Raw genomic sequence first — 5,975 nt, forward strand, 5'->3', positions numbered from 1 at the left:
TGTGACGAAAATGCAGGCAAAAACCCTATTTTTCCTCTTTTATTTTTATTTTATGTTATGTTATTTATTTATTTATTATTTATTCTTATTATTTTATTCACGTGAATTTTGCAAGAAATGATCCGAGTAAAAGATAAACCTCACTATTCCTACTAACAAGATGGTGAGGTAATAGCGCGCTGCGAGAAAGTTTTTGCAATACTGATTTGGGGTGATTTACGGAAGTGTATTATTTAATTACATACGTTATATTAAAAGATATATATATATATATATATATATATATATATATATATATATAACATAATCAATCATACTGGTAAAAAAATGTTTATTAGTATTTGTAATGTGTGGTGTACAATAACCACTCTCATTGTATGTTGATTACAATATTAAGTTAGTTTTTTAGAAGTCGTATTTAATAATTCAAATTAGTTCTTGTGAACAAATAAAAATAAAAAATATATCATGTATAAATAAAAGAAGCTAAAAATGCATGTTGTTAGATAACACAATTAACCAAAAAAAAAAAAAAGTGGCACTTCGTTGCGAATGAGTGTTGGTAAGCTCATATATTTTAACGACAATGATTATAAACAAGAATACGGGCTCTGTTGTAGAAATTGAACTCGTGCAATTATCAACCTAATATCCCTATCATCTTTTTCATTAATATCATTAACTTCAATCTCTATAGCCTATTCGAATCTTTTTAATTACTAATTCACCTTCACCACAACTATCCATCAACAATGCATTTTCGAATAATGCTTCTACTGAAACTGGGTTCTTTTCTAGTATTTCTTCTAATGCTTCTCAAGCTGGTTCGATTTCGCTCATTTATCTCGCAATTAAGAATTTAAACCTTCTTAATGAAACCAGTTTTCTAAGAGTTTTAAGTTTCTGTTTTGGTAATGTTTTCATAGCAGTGATCGCTTCTGAATTAGATACCAATAAATTTGTCAATACGGTTTCTGTTTGGGTAACATGATTGGAATTTGATTCCAAGATATCTGGTAATTGGGATTCTTCAAGGGTTTTTCGGATTCTGTTTGGGTAATGGGTTCAGCAATGGCGGGGTAATTTTGGAATTTGAGAAGGCGGCGCCTGTGGCGGTGAATATGATGGTCCTGGCGATGTTCGTTAGGGTTTGGTGATGGAATTGAATTGATTAGGGTTGAAGATGGAGAATTGAGGTTTTTTTGTGATGGAATGAAATTTTTGATGAGATTGATAAAGCTGATTCCATTGTTGTAGGTTTATGTTTTTGATAGGAACAAAGCTTACCTATAATGGACGTTAAGTTCACCATTTTCATTTTCGCTATCTTTCGATCCATCAAATTTCTCACGATCATTAAACCCTGCACATAGAAGACTGTGAATTCTGACTCAAATAATTCATATTTATCGTTTAACAAAAATCTATCTCATTTACTCGAGGCTATCCAGCCCATATGTGAGATTTTAAACATCACAACCAACACTGATTTCAAAATTTGCAACCTTTTAAAACATTCTTTCAAAAAACAACTATATGAGTAACACATGACAGACGTGAAAACAAAAGCAACAAAGCACAAACGTGTTAGGTCACCGATTCATTCACACACCTTATTGACTCTTGATTCTATAACCTAAACTGTTGGTTCAATTATATGGCACGATACCTATTTGGTGTCTAATGATACGCGACCTAAAAACAGGCGATAAATACTATGGAAAAATCATAAAAAACAGGCGACCTGTATCAGCAAATGCTTGCTTACAATATATTTTAACCATAGCTAAGCAACACTTTGCTAATTTCCATCACAAAATTCAAACAACAAGGAGTAAATAACCTAATCCTAATCATACTATAAAGCCTTATGGCCGCTTTGTATATAAATACTTAAAAATACTACATTTCAAAACTTACTACTGGCCATTGTATCTAATAAAAAAGAGATATTATGTGTTTTGAGCAGTAAAGTCATTTTACTACCAAGTATATAAGCTGAATTATACATCAAGAAAACTTACATTTGAAGAATGGAGATGGATGACATGTGAATACTAATTCCTATTAATTAATGTGTGTTGATTCGGTGACCACATGTGCAATTGGTGAAGCTGCAGTTAGCACCACACTTGCACTTGTCATCATTCTCAGTTGCATGATTCTCCATATTAATAGTCTGACAGTAATGCTATAATAAAAGGTTTATCATTAGTTCTTTATGATCACAAAAATAGGTTTACTTAATGAGGTTACATTTTCTCACTTTCGACTACGGTCACGCCATATTCATTTCTTTTAGAAGGTATATCATTTTTCTCACTTTCACATTGGATTAAAGATAGCATTATAATCCAACCCACATTAAAATAACAGTAATAGTTGAAGAAAACACAAACAGTAGTTCTAAGAAGCATTTTTTTTCTTCACAAATTCAGTACCTGAATAAAAGGGGTTTTTTTTTACCGTTTATTGACCAGTTTATCCATTTTAAATAAAGCGTAAAGATAAATGACGATAATATAAATGACAGAATTTAAATTGCGATAAAGTAAATTGCAGTAATTAAAATGACAGTAAATAAAGGTACAATGAAATATGAAATAAAAGTATTATACTTATTTAAACTTCCGTAATCATGATGTTTGACGTTTTGATTTTAATTTATTTATCTGGGTTAATTGTCATTTGTCCTGGATTTATTTGATACCTATCTGGTTTTTGTCCATAATAGTCCATCGGTCATAATTATAAAATGCTCGTCAAATTAACCTTATTCTCGAAGTCAAATATTCCAACTAATTAGGGATTCGAACTGTAACAAGGTTTTAATACTTTGTTTAATGATTACACCAGGTTATCGATTGCGTATAATCCAAGGTTTTAATACTTTGTTAACAATTACACCAATTATCCTTGTATGTAATCCACCCATGTTTTAATGAGATATGAATATTAATTTATCCACTTGATCAGAATGAATAATCAATTACCCAACTCGAATAATTAATTAAATGATCGTAAAAGATGTCGTATAAATGTCACTAAATAGGACATACATAATCATTTTAATAATTATTATATTAACTAATTTGAAGATAGGTTCGACATGTTCCAATGAGTTGTCATTCGATTAGACAATACCCCCTACCTATTAATAGTCAATAGTCCAATGTTCACAAGTGTCGGTCTTTTGTCCAAACCTTAATTATGGTACAAAATCCAATATCCCCATCTTAATATTTAGTCTAACATCACGATTACTTCGGCTCAAATAAGCATAATAATAACTTAGTTACGATACATTAATTTAAAAAGGAAGAACATAGCTTACAGTGATTATTTATCGCGTAGCGTTACACGGACAGAGTTCCGACTTTAAAACCCGTAAAACATTTCTTACAATAACCTTATTATTATTATTATTATTAAATTAAACTTAAAATTATATATATATATCGATAGATTGAAAGAAAGAAAAAGAAAAAGAAAAAGGTGTAAGGAAATCGATCAGAATGCGCGGCCTTTTATAGGCCCACTTTGAACTGTACAGCTCAGCGAGCACGGAGGTTTTGTGCTTCACAGCTCCGCGAGTGCGGAGCTTCGGATTCCAGCTCACCAAATGAATTAAACGTGGGCTACTTTGATTAAAATAATATATAATATATATATATATATAATTAATTATATATAATATTATATTCTTGTGCATAGTTGACTTGTAATTTTAGCTCCGTTGAGTCGCACGTTGATAGTTGGTTCATGTCTCGGTTCCGGATTTTCGAACGCCTTTTCGTATAATTTAATATCTTGTACTTTGCGTTTTGCGGCTTGTACTCTTGTAATTTCTAGACGTTTCTCATCAATAATTTGAACCACTTGGATTGTACTTTATACTTTTTAGCTTGTTGGTCGTTTGCGTCTTCAAATCGTCATTTTCTTCTTTTGTCTTCGCACTTATTTATTTAAACGATTATTACATAAAAATAGAACAATAGTAACTAAAAGCTTTACATATTAGAAGGATATTGATACTAAATATATGTTCCTTTTTAGCATTATCAAATATCCCCACACTTGAACGTTGCTTGTCATCAAGCAATACAGAACTTGTAATTAAATCACACTTCACTCGAATCACTTTTTTTATTCTCACACTTTATACATCAGTGATTTTAATACGGCGGTATAAACAATGATAGTAACGATGTGGTTTACAGTCCCACATGACTATGAAAATGTAGATCCTTTAAGGAAATTGGATCTTTATGAAAACATTTGATCTTTTGAAAATTCATTCTAGCTTTTACCCTAGATAAGTTTTCCGGAATAACCCTTCACCGGTGTTTACAAAATATATTTGTGGGTTGCGTGAGTTTCATATTTTAAAATTTTAGCTTAAAACTTGCGGTTTTATGTCACCCACTTGCTAACCTTGTATTAGGAAAGCACACGTCCAGTTTACTTGTCCCGTATATTACCTTTCGGTAAACGACCATCCGGTTGTAAACGAAAGCGATGAACAAGAAACTGTTAAGGCAATGTCTAATGACATGCAGATAATTATGGTTAAAAACATGTCGGATGCAATTACTATCCTTTGTAAGAGAAATAGTAAAGATCACCCTATATCTTTTCAGTCTGGCACAAGGTCCTGTCTTCGACCATGCTATGCAACCACCGTTCTTACGGTTGACACCCGATTTGGTTCAGGTGACCTAATGAATTTCAGGTGAATTTCTAGGATTTTACGTTCAATGGTAATGAACGCATTGAAAATAGGTTTTCAGAAAACAAATCGGTTTTAATTTGATCAAAATATTTTCTCGTTCAAGCTCGAGTTTAGATATCATCGAATTCCATGAGTTTGTAATTCTCAATCTTTAAAGTCAATCTCAAGGATTGAGTAATATCATGCTTAAAAGCTTATTTTTAATCTTTAAGGAGATTATCCTTTCTGAGGGTCTGATTCATTAGTCTTATCTAGCTAATTTGCACGGCGCTCTCCCCATTTTACGATACAGATCCTCTCATGGATAGGATAAGTCTGACCACTTGGCGACCCTGTTTGATACCGAGGTCCGTGGATTTCCTGTTGATTTTAGAGATGACTTTTCTAGATTTTTCGTCAACCTACAGCTGGTCTGGACGACAACTTTCTGATCTAAATCAAGAAGCGCGTGTCTTTTTCGGAAGACTTTATTTCCTTTTAATGATGGAATTGATTCATCGTGTAGATACATCTTTTTTCAAATATATTACAGTAATTCGGGTAAAACTGATTAGTTTAGTCCAAAGCAAAAGTACCTGCAATAATCTTGTACAAATATGTGATATATGTTTTGAAGAACTTGGTAAATTCTTCCCACACTTAGCTTTTATTTATTCTTTTCTTTGCCTTTTTATTCTTCTTTATTCCATTTTAAATGAATTCAAGCGTTTTGGATTGTTTCTCCATTTATGTTCTCTCCGAGGTAACAATAATTTCGATATTATAACCTAGTTTTATCGTTCATAAATATGTATAAGTATGATTTTGAATTCATCTAGTTGAAAATTTTTTAAATTTTCACAAAATTTGGCAATTAAACTAAGTGTAAACCCGAGAGAATTTATAACCCTTCCCCACACTTGAGATCTTACAATGCCCTCATTTGCAAGAAATCAGTAAAAATTTAAATTAATGAGGGTGATTAGTGTAGAAAAATGATTAAAAATACCGAGTTTGCAAACATATTGTTTTATATCACATTTGATATTTTACGTCTTGTCGTTAAAATTAGTAGCTTTTGCTGAACTTAATGTCAGTCTTTGAAAGTGCGATGTTTTACCCTCTTTTGTACATAAGATAAACTACAAACATATATATAATATATATTATTTTTTTTATAAAATCTTTATTTATTAAAACAATTTAAATGAATAATTAAAATTTGTCGTTTTAAAGCGAGTGTTTTAAAAACAAAGTTTTTTTT

General features: G+C 31.2%; 1 pseudogene; it reads right to left on the reverse strand.

The window, feature by feature from the left end:
* Positions 1-590: 590 nt before the first annotated feature.
* On the reverse strand, positions 591-1,249 carry LOC139889025 (uncharacterized; annotated as a pseudogene).
* Positions 1,250-5,975: the final 4,726 nt, after the last annotated feature.

The sequence above is a fragment of the Rutidosis leptorrhynchoides genome, chromosome 2 (genome assembly GCF_046630445.1).
Source record: "Rutidosis leptorrhynchoides isolate AG116_Rl617_1_P2 chromosome 2, CSIRO_AGI_Rlap_v1, whole genome shotgun sequence".
Lineage (NCBI taxonomy): Eukaryota > Viridiplantae > Streptophyta > Magnoliopsida > Asterales > Asteraceae > Rutidosis > Rutidosis leptorrhynchoides.